We start from the raw sequence: 15243 nt of genomic DNA on the forward strand, positions 1-15243 counted from the left end.
ATCATCTTTTTTGCAAACATGAATGGCTCTTTCAATTGAATTCTTACATAATAAAACATATGCGGCTGTGAAGATGCAATTGCAGAGGTAAGACGGATGAAAAAGGAATGTGGTTATTGATTAAATACAAATATCAGAATCTGCGAAGGATCAGAGATTTTTCTGCAGTGATGAAGGCCTGTGATTATAAACAAAAATAATGTTATTCTTTAAGGTGGGTTTCTTAAGAGTTCCTATTTAAGGAAGAACACTAGATAAAAGATACAACCTTTATAGAGAATCAAGAACAGAGATTTTTTTTCCCACAGCAATATAACCAGACAGGTACATTGTCTTTGCTTTGCTCAATGGATTTTTATAAAACCATTGCTTCTTTAAAAGCTGACAAAATATGGGAAGCAATGAAGAAACCAGTTACATTTAACTTGCTAATAAAATTTTCACAGCACATAACTTGATAGGCCTACAAAATTATCAATGCCGGACAATCAAGGTTAATAAAGCAAAAGCCACTTCAGTTTTCTCCAAAGGAGTACAAAAACATATTCAGGCAGAGAAATTTTACAAATAGAAAATATCACGTAAAGTTGTATCAGTATTTTTTTCAAGGTGGAAATGTTTCAAGAACAGAATTCATTATTCAGTGCTTCTAAATTTTTCCTTCTTCAAAATGGAAAAAATATTTGGTTAAATGGTGTGTTGTGCACTCTTTGAAGAAGATATCTGCCCTGGCCAGTTAGCTCAGTTGGCTAGAGTGTCATTTAAAATTGACAAGGTTGTGGATTCAATCACCAGTCAGGGCACACACAAGAAGCAACCAGTGAATGCAAAACTAAGTGGAACAACAAACGAATGCTTCCTTTCCCCCTTCCTCTCTCTCCTCTCCTCCCTCTGTCTTTCCAAAAACTAATAAATTTTTAAAAAATCAAGCTCTGTCCAGCTAGTTGGAGCATCGTCCCAAAGCACAGAGGTTGCCAGTTTGATCCAGGTCAGGGCACATACAGGAACAGATCGATGCTCCTGTCTCTCTTCCTGCCTCTCTCTTAAAAAAAAAACATAAAAGAAAAGAAGAAGAAGATATCTGAGTTAAATCTAAATGGTTTCCATATACAGCCTCATGCGAGCTGTGAAGAAAGGTGAAGTGATCAGAGAATGATTTTCTAGCAATTATAATCCACATAGGATAAAAATTGCATTATTGTGCTCCTCTACCTAGGTCTAAGCAGTTCCTAACGTTACTGGGAAGGAGCCCAGACCCAGTGGAGGAGGTGAGAACACAGGTGGGCTAGACCTCATCATTCTTGGATAAAGGGCCACGTTCTGGTCTACCATCATGACAGGCTTCACAATCCTGCTGTTTACCACAGCTGCTAAAGCAGTGGTTCTCATGAGGGGGTGATTTTGCCTTCCCCAGGGGACAATTGCCAATATCTGGAAACATATTTGGTTGTCCCAATGGAGAGGGGGCAAGTGCTACTGACATCCAGTGAGTAGAAGCCAGGAATGCAACTGAACATCCTCAATACACAGAACAACCTCTCAAACAAAGAAGCATCAAGCCCCAAATGTCAATAATGCCAAGGCTGCAAAATTGATCGGTCTCAATAAATTATCACAAAACTCACCTTTAAAAAAACTGTTGGAAATAGGGTTGCCAGAATAAATACAGAATACCTAGTTAACTTTAAATTTTAAGTAAACAACATATAATGTTTTAGTATTCCATGTAGCATTATTATATTATAAAAATGATTCCTCACTATTTGAAATTTAAATTTAGCTGCTGTTTTCTGGGTCTATTTGTTAAATCTAGCAGCTCTAGATTAAAAGGCTCCAAATTTTTGAGAAGGGATCTACAGCAATGATGATATTTTGGTTCCCTCCCTGGCTTGGAAGGTGGAGGAGTTGTTTCTCTCTGGCCACAGTTTACGGTGTGGGACAGGGGGGCTGGGAAACCATCAGCCCAGAGCAGGGTCCTCACAACTTCCCTCCTGCCCAGGCTTGCATGGGGCATGCTGCCTCAGACTGAGCTGCTCTGGTCTTGCTTTCTCTGTTTCACATTTCTGCCGGCAACTGAGGCAGCATCTCAGCCAAGGGCTATCTTAATTCAAGGGGTTGGCTCAGTGGTAGAGCATCAGTCTGGTGTGTGGATGTCCCAGGTTCAATTCCTAGTCAGGGCACACAGAAGAAGCTCCCATCTGCTTCTCTTCCCCTCTTTTTCTTCTCTCTCTCTCTCTTTATTTCTCTCTCTCTCTCTCTCTCTCTCCCCCCCCCACCCCATCCTGCAGCCATGGCTCAATTGGAGCAAGCTGGCCCTGAGAACTGAGGATAGCTCCATGGCCTCTGCCTCAGGCGCTAAGAACAGCTCAGTTGCAGAGCAACAGAGCAGTGGCCTCAAATGGCCAGAGCATTGCCCCCTAGTGGGCTTGCTGGGTGTATCCCTGTTGGGGCACATGTGGGAATCTGTCTCTGCCTCCCCTCCTTTCACTAAATTTTATTTAAAAAATTACTTTGAATGCAAGTTAACAATTTATTTAGGAGCAGATGAAAAGCCTACTGAAGAATGGCAGGGATTACATGATTAAAGTGACATGGGAGCAGGACTGACCGGGCAGCAGTCTACAGGACAAATTAAAGCAGGAAGAGACTGGCCACTAACAAAAGAGCAATGGCAATCAGGCATGGAGCAATGAAGGCCCCAAACAGGATGGGGATCAAAATGTAAGGGACGAGATAGATGGAAAAGAAATTAGAAAAGGACCATTAATCCCTTCTCAAACTCTTCTCATTTTAAGATTCAAATATCCCCTACTGTCTATCACATATATGAGTCATGACACCATTATTTTCATTAGAGGAGAAACGGGTTGGGGAGAGGGGAGTTCTAGTCAAAGTGAAAAGTCAAGGTATATTTTTAGCTACATTAAGCCAGCCTTCTGCTGCTCTGCACACTGATGTAATTCCAACATAAAACATAATCTATAATATTCCAGGGGAACAAATCCAATTCTTGGTCATATAAATTTTCATATAACTCTATCACAATTCATTCCCAAAACATCTCATTCTCTTTGAAAGCTGAAGCTGCAGCAAGTGATCAAAAGAGTAGTTTAAAATTGCCCTAGAATTTCCAGAGATGCTAAATCTAACCTGCCTACAGAGCAGGACCAATCCTCCATACTTTAAATCAGAGGTAAAGAATTTTATGTTTTAAAAGATATATTCCTCAAAGTTTATCACAGTGTATTAAAGTCAAACGTGAGTTATTACCTACAAAATCTGGAGCTGATGTCTCTTCTTGATTACCCTAGGTAGGCGAGAATAAATATCTTCCAAACGACATATTTTTTACCTTTTCATCTGCCTCTTGCTATTTACAATAGAGTGAAAAATAATAGCCAAGGAGTGACTTTGCAGGGTTGGACGAAGTGCAAATCCCATCTGACTATAGCCTAAATTGTATTCCAGGTCCCTGGCAAGTTCTGCTGCTTGGAGAAGAATAATGGAAACTGACTTCTCAATAGCTGGAGTGGTCCTTGGGAATAATCAGTGAAAACTATTCTGATGAGCTTCCCATACATTTGCATTGGCTTAGAATCCAGTGTATATATTATTGATCTTGTCTGAAATTTACTTCTCTCTGCTCTTGTTAGGGTTTTCTGTATGGGGAAGACAGTGATGTCATAAACAGGATGCTCTATGAAACCCCAGGGTGAGCAGAAATTTTATAACTAATACCATTTATACAGAAATACCTATTAATCCTTCTGGTTTTATATGTTGTAAACACAGCAATTAGTAATTCAAGATTCCTTCTGGAGGCTAAGGAAGTTGGGAGAATCGAGAGCATCCTATGGTTTAAAGCCCCTTTTAAATGCTTATACTTCTTTGTGGTGGGGACAGAATATTACTGAGGTACTCTGAACTAGAGGAGCATCCCAAAGGGTCACAGTCCAAGCACCCTCCATTTGCTCTTTGGAGTGTTTGGGCTATTAGGAGACTCCTGCCCTGGTATAACACAAGTATAAGAAGGCTTTATGTTAGCCATGTAATAGCAGATAAGAACGTTGAGGTCAAAAGACAGACATGAGTTCAAATCCTGGCACCCCTATTTACTAGCTAAATACATTGAGCTAATAATTAAATTTTTCTGAGCCTCGGATTCTTCATCAATAAAATGTGAGTAATAACACCTACCTTATTATAAGGAATAAAAGAGATATTTTAGCAAAGCCCTTAGTGTAAGTTTAATACATACAGTATATTCACTAAATTGCAGCTATAATTATTATGCATATTACTAACCAGGTTATTTGTATGCACAACACAGGAGAGATACCTATGCATTATTTCTGCAATACCTTACATACCTGTTTTTGAGACTTTTCTACTTGCCTGTTCATTGTTCCCTGGTTACTCTTTCAAGAAAATGAGCACCTCTGATTTCTATATCTCTTTATTTTTTTTCTTATGATCCTGTCCTCTTTTCTCCAAGATTAGAAAATACTTATTGTAGTAGGCCATTTTAATAAGCACTTATTATGTGCCAAACATGTGCTATGAACAGCCTTTCATGTGTTATCTCACTGAACTCCTCAAAAACTCTGAGGACAGTATGACAACTCCCCCCGCCATTTTATTGATGAAAGAAGTGAGGCTTGCAGAGTTTAAATAACTTTCTAATGCCAAAGTAACATAATCAGAGAGTGAAAATTTGAACTTAGAAGTTTTTCTGACTCCAAAGCCCATGTTCCTAACCACTTAAACTGCAGATGGCAGGGTTGAGGGTCTAGTTGGCCAGTTTAACCCTTGGAGAATTTGGAGTGGACACCGTAGAAGCACCTCTTAGTCTCCTCAACTAGCGAGAGGGACTTGAACATGACCGCTCAGAGAGCTTGACATGTACCTCAGTTTTGTGGAGAAGAGGTAAACTGCGTGACTCCACCAGAAATCAGAAGAGTGAGCTGATGTGGGCAGCAAGTGAAGGGGAGTGGCCTTCACCTGGAGAAAGCACTTCCCTCCAGAGCCAGTGTGGACAAGAAGTCATGCGAGGACTTCTGAGGAAATGCAGAGGCTGAGGTGCTGGGGAGAGAATGGCCTGAGACTTGCTTCAAGCCCTGTCCACAGGACCACCTAACGTGTCCATGAGATCTCAGCAGAAAGGAAGTAAGTGTGCAACACCAAGTCATTCATAAATAAAGTTCATTCTCCCAAGTCAGAGGAACTGCAGTCAAAAGAACCTTCTCCATGATAGGTCTCAAGAACCCACAAAAGAGCCTGACCAGGCGGTGGCGCAGTGGATAGAGCGTCAGACTGGGATGCGGAGGATCCAGGTTTGAGACCCCAAGGTCATCAGCTTGAGCGCGGGCTCATCTGGTTTGAGTAAAGCTCACCAGCTTGGACCCAAGGGAGCCAGCTTAAGGGGTTGCTCAGTCTGCTGAGGGTCCATGGTCAAGGCACATATGAGTGAGCAATTAATGAACAACTAAAGTGTAGCAACGAAAAACTAATTGATGCTTCTCATCTCTCTTTGTTCCTGGCTGTCTGTCCCTATCTGTCCCTCCCTCTCTCTCTGTCTCTGTAAAAAAAAAGAACCCACAAAAGAAACCAGGATTGTAATTGTCATCTGAAACATACACCAGATCCAGAGAAGATGATACACTTTGTGAGGGTATCAATCAAATTATGTATTTTCTATCTTCCTTCCCCTCCGCCTTCCCTGCAACCCCTTCAGCCTTGGTGAAGTCAGAAGCCACAGTGAGTACACAATGAAGAAGGAACAACATGGCTGGAGAAAGGGAAAAGGCTCACAAACCTCTTCTCCAGTAACCATTCCACGGCAGTCCCCACCCAGAGCAGGAAACAGCATCGACTGTATAAAAGTCACAACAATGGTTATTATTGCCCAAACTAAGTTATAAACTGAGAATATGCTTCTGACTTCCAGGTTGTCTATTGCTAAAGAGGAAACAGATTGTCCCGGGGATTCCGTGAGTTAATATCCAAGGGCCTGGGAAGGGCTCCTTCTGACGAATAAATATAAAAGATGGTGAGAGACAATAAAATGTTGCTTTATGATTATACTCCATGATACCCCTTATTACCATATTGGTAATCACTTGTGTCTTACAACTCTGTAAAAGCTTCTCCGGCCCTCCTCCGTGTTAATAATGTTATAACTCAGCCAAGAAAGTTTCAAGAATTTTGTTTCCCAATTCTTCCCCTCACAACCTTCCAGTTCACTGCTGCCAATTAAATCCCTTCAAACTATTAGGAAACTGTTAGGTTTTTTTTTAAATAAACTATTACTTTTCTAAATAAAAGTTCTATTATTGAATATGAGGACAACAGTATCAGGATCTTTCTTTTCCACTGGGTGAATATTTGGTCATACAAGGTAAGAAAAACCATAGTTTTAGCCAATCCTCTGGTTATTGGCGTTCACAAAGCTTTGGGTAACACCCCTGGCGATGAAGAAAGGATCCGTTGTGCTTCAGGTGGGAGGACTGAGGTGATGATGGAAAGGAGGGGGCTCTGCAGGTCACATTGGAAGCTCCTGGTAGCACTGGGTTGGGACAATGGCATCACCTACTTGAATGTCCTATGGAAGAGTTTAAAAAAGCAGTTAGGAGTTGACTTCAGGTGGTATGTTTTGGATCTATCAAACTTGATCCTTTTACCCACCATGAAAAATTGAGTTTTCCAAAACAAGTTGTCAGAGACAACCTAGGGGCTATTTATACTCTCTGTTGATCTGGAAAACTCAGACAATGTCTAGATATGCTCCACAAAGTTTTCTAACCCTCTTCCTGCGGATGGGTGGAAAACTTCAATTGTTGCAGAGGTCTGGGTCCTCAAATCTGCTATGGCTTTAGTGTTATAGGAGAGAAAAGACAGACGGCATGTGCAGCTACCGCTGAGCACCTGTGTGAAATGTCCAGAGCCCAGGACGCTGGGCCTTTGTATTACATTGCCTGCAGTTAGATGTGTGCCATGACTGGACTGTGAACATGGCCCCACCTTTTGTGGTGAAATCCAGGTAAGGATTTTTTTAAAACAGGGACAGATCCACATTTTTGTGGGGTTTGATGCTTGAAACTTGGGAGAATCTTTTTAAGAAACAGAATGCAAAAATATCTTAATATTGAAATTGTGTGTGTGTGTGTGTGTGTGTGTGTGTGTGTGTGTGTGTGTTGAAAGGGAGTCAGCACAAAGCAGGATCCCAGAAGCTTAAGTTTCAGTAGCTTCAAGGTAAACCACTTCTGTTTGGGATACAAAATTACAAGTTTTTCAGCAATCTATGGATGGAGATCTAGACAGCAAAAGACAAGCAACTTGACACCTCATCCGAGAGGCCTCTGCAGGAGATCTGCATATGCTAGCATTCTCCTTTGGTGCAGACAGCCTTGTCTTACAGGAAAAGGGCACAGCAAACTTGGCCCATCATGCCTCAGAGCAGTACACAACGCATTAGACTTCTGACAACTTGAGAAGTAAAATATGGTGTGCCAAGAGGTATCTCAGGCTCCATTTCAAGACTCCTTCCAAGGATTCCCCATAAAGGTGACATAATTGCACGTACTTATTCCAGCAAGTGCTTACAACTAAATTATTCAGTGGGAGTTGATACTCCAAATTTTAGTTTTGACTTATCCTACTATTTTCATTTCTCTTTTACATCTTTAATTTATGGTTGTCGAAAAATCTAATTAGTCATTAATCCTTAGGAATTATGTGCTAAAAGCATGATAAGAAACCAAAGAGGACTAAAGAGAGGGAGAAAGAGAAACAGTTAACTGTGAAAAATTCTTTTACAATGAACTTCTGTATACGTGCAGCCTCGCCACAACTACCCTCAGTGCAATGAAAAAGTAAGACCCTCCTGCAGCTAAGCGATGACACTCCAGCATTTCCTTAAGGCTGTTTGACAGCCCAGTCGTTTCGGGCAGGTATTTTGTGTAAGAAAAATTCTGAAATCAAGTGGCGTAATATTATTCCTTCTTGGAAACTCATAGGGCATATCAAAGTCTCTGCGAAGTTCCGCAGTAAAAATAACCTGCAAATAGGTGTTTAATTTAGTTATTTCCCAAACATATATATTAACTAAAAAAACCTGTCTATAAATAAGAACATATTTGAATTATTGGTTTAATCCTTTAACATTTTTAAAGCATCACAGATAATTCATTTCATTGGGCATAATTTTTTATATAGTTACACAAGACAGTTTTTCAGAGAAAATCAAATGACCCACCCCATTCTGCAAGCACAGTGCTCCAAATAGGAATGTGCACCAAAATGGAGCCCCCATCTGCTTTAGCTCCCAGAACGAGGTTTGGCAATCTTTTCAACATGACATCCAAAAGAGGCTTTGATTCCGCTGCGGGAGATAACGACACATCCCCTCTCATCTTTGTCTTTGTTCCATGGCGTGCAACTTGCTTGCTCTCTTTCTCCGTCTCTCCATCCTTCTCAATATATGTGCTCAATATATATGCAATATATATGCTCTGATTTTTCCTTTAACTTTTCACAATTTGAGAACCAGAAAATGTTCATTTATTAATTGATGTAGGTCATAAGACTGGAATGAAGGCACAGTTTGGGGGGCCATGCTCACATTGTGAATAAGCTTCTTTCAAGGACTCTACCTTTTTGTCACAATTCTGGCACTGCAGGAAACACCGGGTATCTGCTGGACTTCAGGGAAAGCTGTTCCCAAAATAATAACCCATACTTCCAATATTAACTCATTAGTTACCTGAGATATTCAGTTGCATACTCAATAATTCCTGGGTATGAAAAGGAAAGGTCTTGACCTCTGAAAAATACCCTGCCCTGGGCTATCAGGGTTATCTTTAACTCCATTCCAGACAAGTCATTTTGTACAACTCACCGAGAGCAGAGAAATGGGTGTAATATTTACTATAAGAATTATGGACTATTTTGTTCTTTGTTGTTCCTTAAAACTTTTTTTTAAAGGACCAGACAAATAAATCCATAATGCACATTCATAATAACATCTTTGGGCAAGTCACTTATGTTTTCTAAGCCTCACTTTCCTTACCTGGAACACTAAGATCATACTCAGAGCTCAGACTATAGTGAAAGTAAATGTGAAGCATGTGGGAAGCATTTAGAAGAATGGCTTACTCAAATACTTACTTTTCCCTAAACTGTGAAAGTAAGAGGGACTTTTTTTGTTTAGGTTTCAGTTTTGATGAACTCTTTTGATAGAGTCATTAGCTTTTGTATCATTAATTACCAAAAATCTAGGCAGTCAGTAGTCTTTTGAAATTGTGTGCCGTAGGCGTGATAAGGAACCCAAGAGAACTACAGGTGGGTGAAGAAACAGGTCAATGTGAGATGTTTCAATGTTCATTCATAATGAGCTTGCATGTAGGTGGGAGCAAAGTCACAGTTGCTCTAAATTAGCAGGAAATTTACAACTCTAAGAATGAGTCTGCCATCTCCATTGCTTGAAACTGTTAGATTTATGTTAGAGTAAAATTAAGCTAAATTGTGCTAAAGTCACATTTAGGGAGCTCCCCATAAATTAGCCTGTGAATTCATTGAGATTGAGGTGAAATTTCCAAAAGGTTAGTCTTCATTGGGAAAATGAACGGACCAACAATTCCTTAGAGTTAGCTCCACCCCATTCCAATCTGTTACTTTTACGTCTAATGTCAAAGGCAAGTTCTCCTCATTCCAATTGTACCCTGAACACTCTCCTCCATAAAATACGGTTTAAAGGCCAGCTGCAGTGTGGAGCCTTTTCTCAAAGCCTACAGTTTCAAACAAACGACTGGGCAGAAGCCAGGATCTATATGGGCTCACGAAGACTGTAAAACATTTGGTGCTGAGTGGAAAAAGACGCCTGTGAGCTCTGCCAGACGTTTTCAGCTTTCTTGCACCTGTGCCAAGTGTTTTTCAGCTCCGCTACCCCTTTCTTTTGAAGAAAGAAAGGGGGGAGGGGTTGCGGGATTGAGGGAGAGATAAACCAGCTTTTTGAGGGCATATCTCAAAGGAATTGAAAGACTTGTTACCACCATTAGACACTTGTTTCCTGCCCAGTCCCTTTGCAAAATGAGGACCCCCAGCCACTGTCGGTATTGGAGTTCTGCACACTGAACCTCTCTGACGTCACTTTCATCCCCTCATACAACTCCATGGATTCGGAACACCATCTCCCCAGCCCTGTCCCTGTAGTCTGTCCGAAATCTTTCTTGAACTCTCAGTTGAATTACCACTGCCCATCACTGGCACCAAATTGCTGATTATTTCAAGGAAATAATTTGCACATTGAGACAGTTTGCAACATGCAAAAATATGTGTGGAAGAAAGTATATGTTTTTTAAAGGAAGAACACCCAAAATGTTTTCAGATGAAAGTGTGAAAATGTCTAAACATAGATGACATGATACAGATCATGAGAAAGTTGATTTGAAATTATCCTGGAACCTTGCAATAATGTTTTCGAAAGAAGCAGAACTCAGGAGAATAGGGGCCCTTCTTGGAGCACACAATGGGATTATCCAACTATGAAGAGTTCCACCATGGTATATGTTTATCCCCAAGCATTATCTCAGTTAATTCAACCACCGCATGGGTGAGGATTCTTATTTTCCTAATTTATAGACAAGGAAACTCAGAGTTAAGATGATTAAGTAAAATCAAGTCACATTCCTAGGAACCAAAACTTAGATTTGATCATTGGTCTCTCTTAGCTCACAAAAGCTGTTAGGCTAGCCATGGCCTTCTCTAGGAAAAGCCTCTCCTCTCTTAGGGTTGTTGATGCAAGAAAAGGTCACATTTAGAGGTCTACTCCTTTGGCATCAAGCTTGGATCTCTGTAAGCAACATCCTCTCAACACAGTATACAGCTTCATTCATCACTTTACCTGATCAGGAATGAGAAAATTAAATCCCTTTCTCTGGGCATATTTCTGCAGACAGAGTAGAAGCATCACTGGGCCAGTACAGATGTCAGCAGGGCCAGAGGACAGTAGTCACTGGGGGGAAGAGAGGGCCGAAGAGGTCTCTTAACCATGTAAGCTGCACGTGTCACTTCCCTGAGGCGTGAGTTCACCTGCCGCCCCTGGGCCCAGTCTGAGTACCGTGACTGCACAGGAGCTTGCGTGGGGCTTCCAGCCTCAGCAGGGACCACACTCAGCCCCCCAACTTCAGGAGCTCTTCACCTCAGGCCATTGGCTTCTGATGTCCCCTTATCTGGCGAGCTCCAGTTCACCTTCAGGTCATAGATTTCGGTCTCTTTCCCCATGAAACCTCATTTTAAACTAGAAGGCCTTTGTTTTTCTCCTGGTACCTTTCTCTTCCTTCATTGCAAGAACAGGAATATTATGTATTTTATACAGCACTCTATGCCTCATAACTATCATAGTTCCTGGTACATATTAGGCATGGATTTCCTACTTTGTAGAACAATGAATGGATACAGAGCAGCACCATCTACTACCTTGAACTCCCAGATTGTGAATGAAGAACAGAACATTTGAAAGTTCAGCCAAGAACTTAAACAATTGCTTGATTGAGCACTAATGTGATTCAAAGAGATTTGTGGGCATGTTAAATGTATATAAAAGAGGCTCCAACCAGTAAAAGATTTCAGGTTTTAGATATTCCAGTGCCTATTTACATATATATTAGTATGTATGTAGATGTTATATGTATGTTATTAATTGACAATCCGGTTATTATAATTATTATTATTGTTATTAGAATATCCCCCATTGGCCTGAATAGTTACTAAGTGCCAAGCACTGGCCAAAGCAATTTACATTAATTATTTAGTTCAATCTTCATTTAAAAAAAACATAAAATGGTATTACAACCTTCATTTTACAAAGGAAGAATTAAGGCTTAAAGTAATTAAGATATACAACTGAGATTTCTTAGATCCAGTATTAAAATCTAAGTTTATTTAAAGCCATTTATCTTCCATGACAACTGATTTTTTTTTTTTAGAGAGAGAGAGGGAGAGGGACAGACAGACAAGAGGGGAGAGAGATAAAAAGCATCAATTCATAATTGCAGCACCTTAGTTGTTCATGGATTGCTTTCTCATATGTGCTTTGACCAGTGGGCTCCAGCTGAACCAGTGACCCCTTGCTCAAGCCAGCAACCTTGGGCTCAAGCCAACATTACCTGTGATCCCACGTTTAAGCCGACATCTTGCACTCAAGTTGGAGATTCTGTGCTCAAGCCAATGATCCCACGCATAAGTCTACAACATCGGGGTTTGGAACCTGGGTCCCCAGCATCCCAGGGTGATGCTCTATCTACAGGACCACCACCTGGTCAGGCCAAAGACAACTGACTTCTAATTCATTATTCCATCACTCAAAAACCCCAAATAGAAAAAATCAAAATTCTCTTCTCTTTATACATCTTTTCTTTTCACACACACACACACACACACACACACACACACACACACACTCACAAACATCAAGCTTAAGTAAAACAATAAAAATCTATTCCATGATGAGAGGAGAGAAAGAACAGCAGGAGAATGAAAACCATAAGACTGTCGAGATTGTCCACTGAGCACCATGTTGGCACACGCATTCATTCACTCAAAAAGTATACCTTCCTTATGAGTTGAATTTTTCCCTAAAAAATTCTAGACATAGAAAGCTTATCATTATAAACCAGGAGTTCAAGCAGAAGTTCATGGCCCTATTCAGACATAACAGAGAGAATTTCAACACTCAGGAGGCAGTTAAGTGAAGTCTAAGTTCCTTCCTGTCATATTCATATTGAAGTAGAATATGAATCATCAAAGACAACTGACTGTTTTTATTCTTTTTTAGAGAAAGAGACAGAGAGACATAGAGATAGAGAAAGAGAGAGGGACAGACAGGGACAGATAGAAAGAGAGAGAGATGAGAAGCATCCAGTCATAGTTGCAGCACCTTAGTTGTTCATGGATTGCTTTCTTATACATGCTTAAAGCCCAAGGTCGCTGGCTTGAGCAGGGGTCACTGGCTTAGCGGGAGCCCCCCAGTAAAGGCACGTATAAGACCTGCTTAAAGGCAAACTCAGAGCTTGTAGATAAAAATTTTAGTGATACTGGCCTCCAGCAAGTTCTTTGGCCTTAGCATGAGATCGTAGTCATCAGTGGGGGGTAGTCAATGCAGTGTTCGATGGCCAATGGTGGCCAAGGGCAGCTGAGGAGACAAGGTGCCGGCATGCTGTTCCCTGCAGCCACTGCAACTCTGCCTCCTCTGTTTCAGGTCCTGTGGTCCCACTAGATTTCATTTATACTACTGTGACATTCATTCAACAAACACCAAAAAATAGTTATTGAGCACTATGCTTCAGGCAATGTTTAAGTGCTAAGAACTTCACTTCCTAGAGGAAGAAGAGTGGGGGTCTCACAAGGAGAAAAAGATAGACAAGAAAGAGACTGTGTGCTCCCACAGGAAAGAGGCCGTGAGCCTAGAATTCTGACAGCCCTCCAGTCTTGACCATCGTAATGCCAAATTCACTGACCCTCTTGTGTTTCAATTTCCCCATCTTTAAAATGGTGATAACTATCCCACCTCCTTCATAATATTGTTGAGATGTACAATGTCAGAGAGAAAATGTAAGACAAAGCTGCTCTATCCACTGTAAAGTTCTTATTATTGATCCGCATGCAACGCAAAAATCACTCTACCTAAGGAGTCACTAATCATTTCTCACAACCCAATCAAGAAAAATGTGTAAATGCTTCTCCTGTAGTATTTGCAGGGCTGGATACTCCCTGCAAATGCTTCCTGCACAAGGCCATGCCCCAGTTCTGAAATGGTAGTCCCTTCTCGATTTAATGTATCTTCTTTGGTTGCAGTGACTCTTCTACTAGCAGGCAGAGGTGCATTAGTGAGAGATTTATGCTAATATTTCAGCAGTAGAAATCATAAGCTCACTATATTCTCATTCAGTCCAAGACAAGTAGGCAGGCTCTGTCCTTTAACTGGATTTCCAGGAAGGATACTGCAGCTTAAAAAATGCTGATTTGCTGGCATTTATATATTCCAGGAAGACAGTTGTCTTAAGTGTAGCAGAGCCTAGAGCAGAAAATTATTTTAATACCTCTCCTCCCTCTGCCTATCTCCAGGCATTGGAGAAGAGCCTGGAACTGTTTTTGAAGAGCCTCATAAGACAATAGGACAGACCTCCAGGGAAATGGGGGCACTCTACATCCCCAGCAACTGCTTCTAGGATGGCCTGCCAGCATGTGTACCAGCCAACTGGTTCATCTTGCTAACTATAACGCTCAGCATACGGGGAGGCAGTGTTTATAGATATATACATACACCATACATTTTTCACAGCAAGTACATATAGAGACCTTCCAACTGTATATTTTGCAGACATACAAACACCCACATATATTGTCCATATGTTCAAACAGTTTTTAAGTTATAGCATGAACATATAAGAATATCTTTATACTAAAAGTTGCTGAATACATCATAGTGGACACTTCAGAGTGTTATTTCAAAGACAAAAGGAGTTAATTTGAATTCCAGACTTACCTTTTCTAACTATGTGATTTCTGTAAAATGAAAATAATACTAGGGTTTTCCTCAGAGAGTAAGTGTGAGGACTAAATGGGATTGTGTATATAAATCACTTAGCACAGTGTCTAGTGCAAGGTAAATTCTCAACAAATGTTACGTATTATTAATACTATATGTTATACCAGGTTGTAACCACCCAAAGGCCCTCAGGACAAAGAGAGGTCAGAGCAAATGGCAAGATCCTATACAGTGACCACCTAGAACCTTCCACAACGTCATGTACCTTTGCTAAATCCTTCCGTACACCAGGCACACGGCCATTATTGCATTTATCTGGTTGTGGCTCTCTCCCTTTGTTAGACTGTGGCCTTCTGGAAGTCAGAAACTCTATATATTTCATCTTTGTTTTCTCAGCTCTGACCCAGAGACCAGTTAATTGTAGGTGCTCAATAAATATTGATTGAGAAAACTATGATGAATAGATAATATACCCTATGCAAAAAGAAAAAGGAAAAGAAGAAAAAGAGCCTAAAAGTGGAAAGTGCTAGATTAGGGAGATGTACAATGTAAATTACTACAGTAAAAACTGGTCGTTTGAACAAAAATGTCCGGGTAAAGCAAAGGAGTCGTTTTAAAAAAAAAAAAAAACATATTTAGATTTCTTTCACTGTGACTATAGATGTATATATTTTTACTAATCTTTTAGGATAACAACA

Source organism: Saccopteryx leptura, chromosome 10, assembly GCF_036850995.1.
Source record: "Saccopteryx leptura isolate mSacLep1 chromosome 10, mSacLep1_pri_phased_curated, whole genome shotgun sequence".
Taxonomy (NCBI): Eukaryota; Metazoa; Chordata; class Mammalia; order Chiroptera; family Emballonuridae; genus Saccopteryx; species Saccopteryx leptura.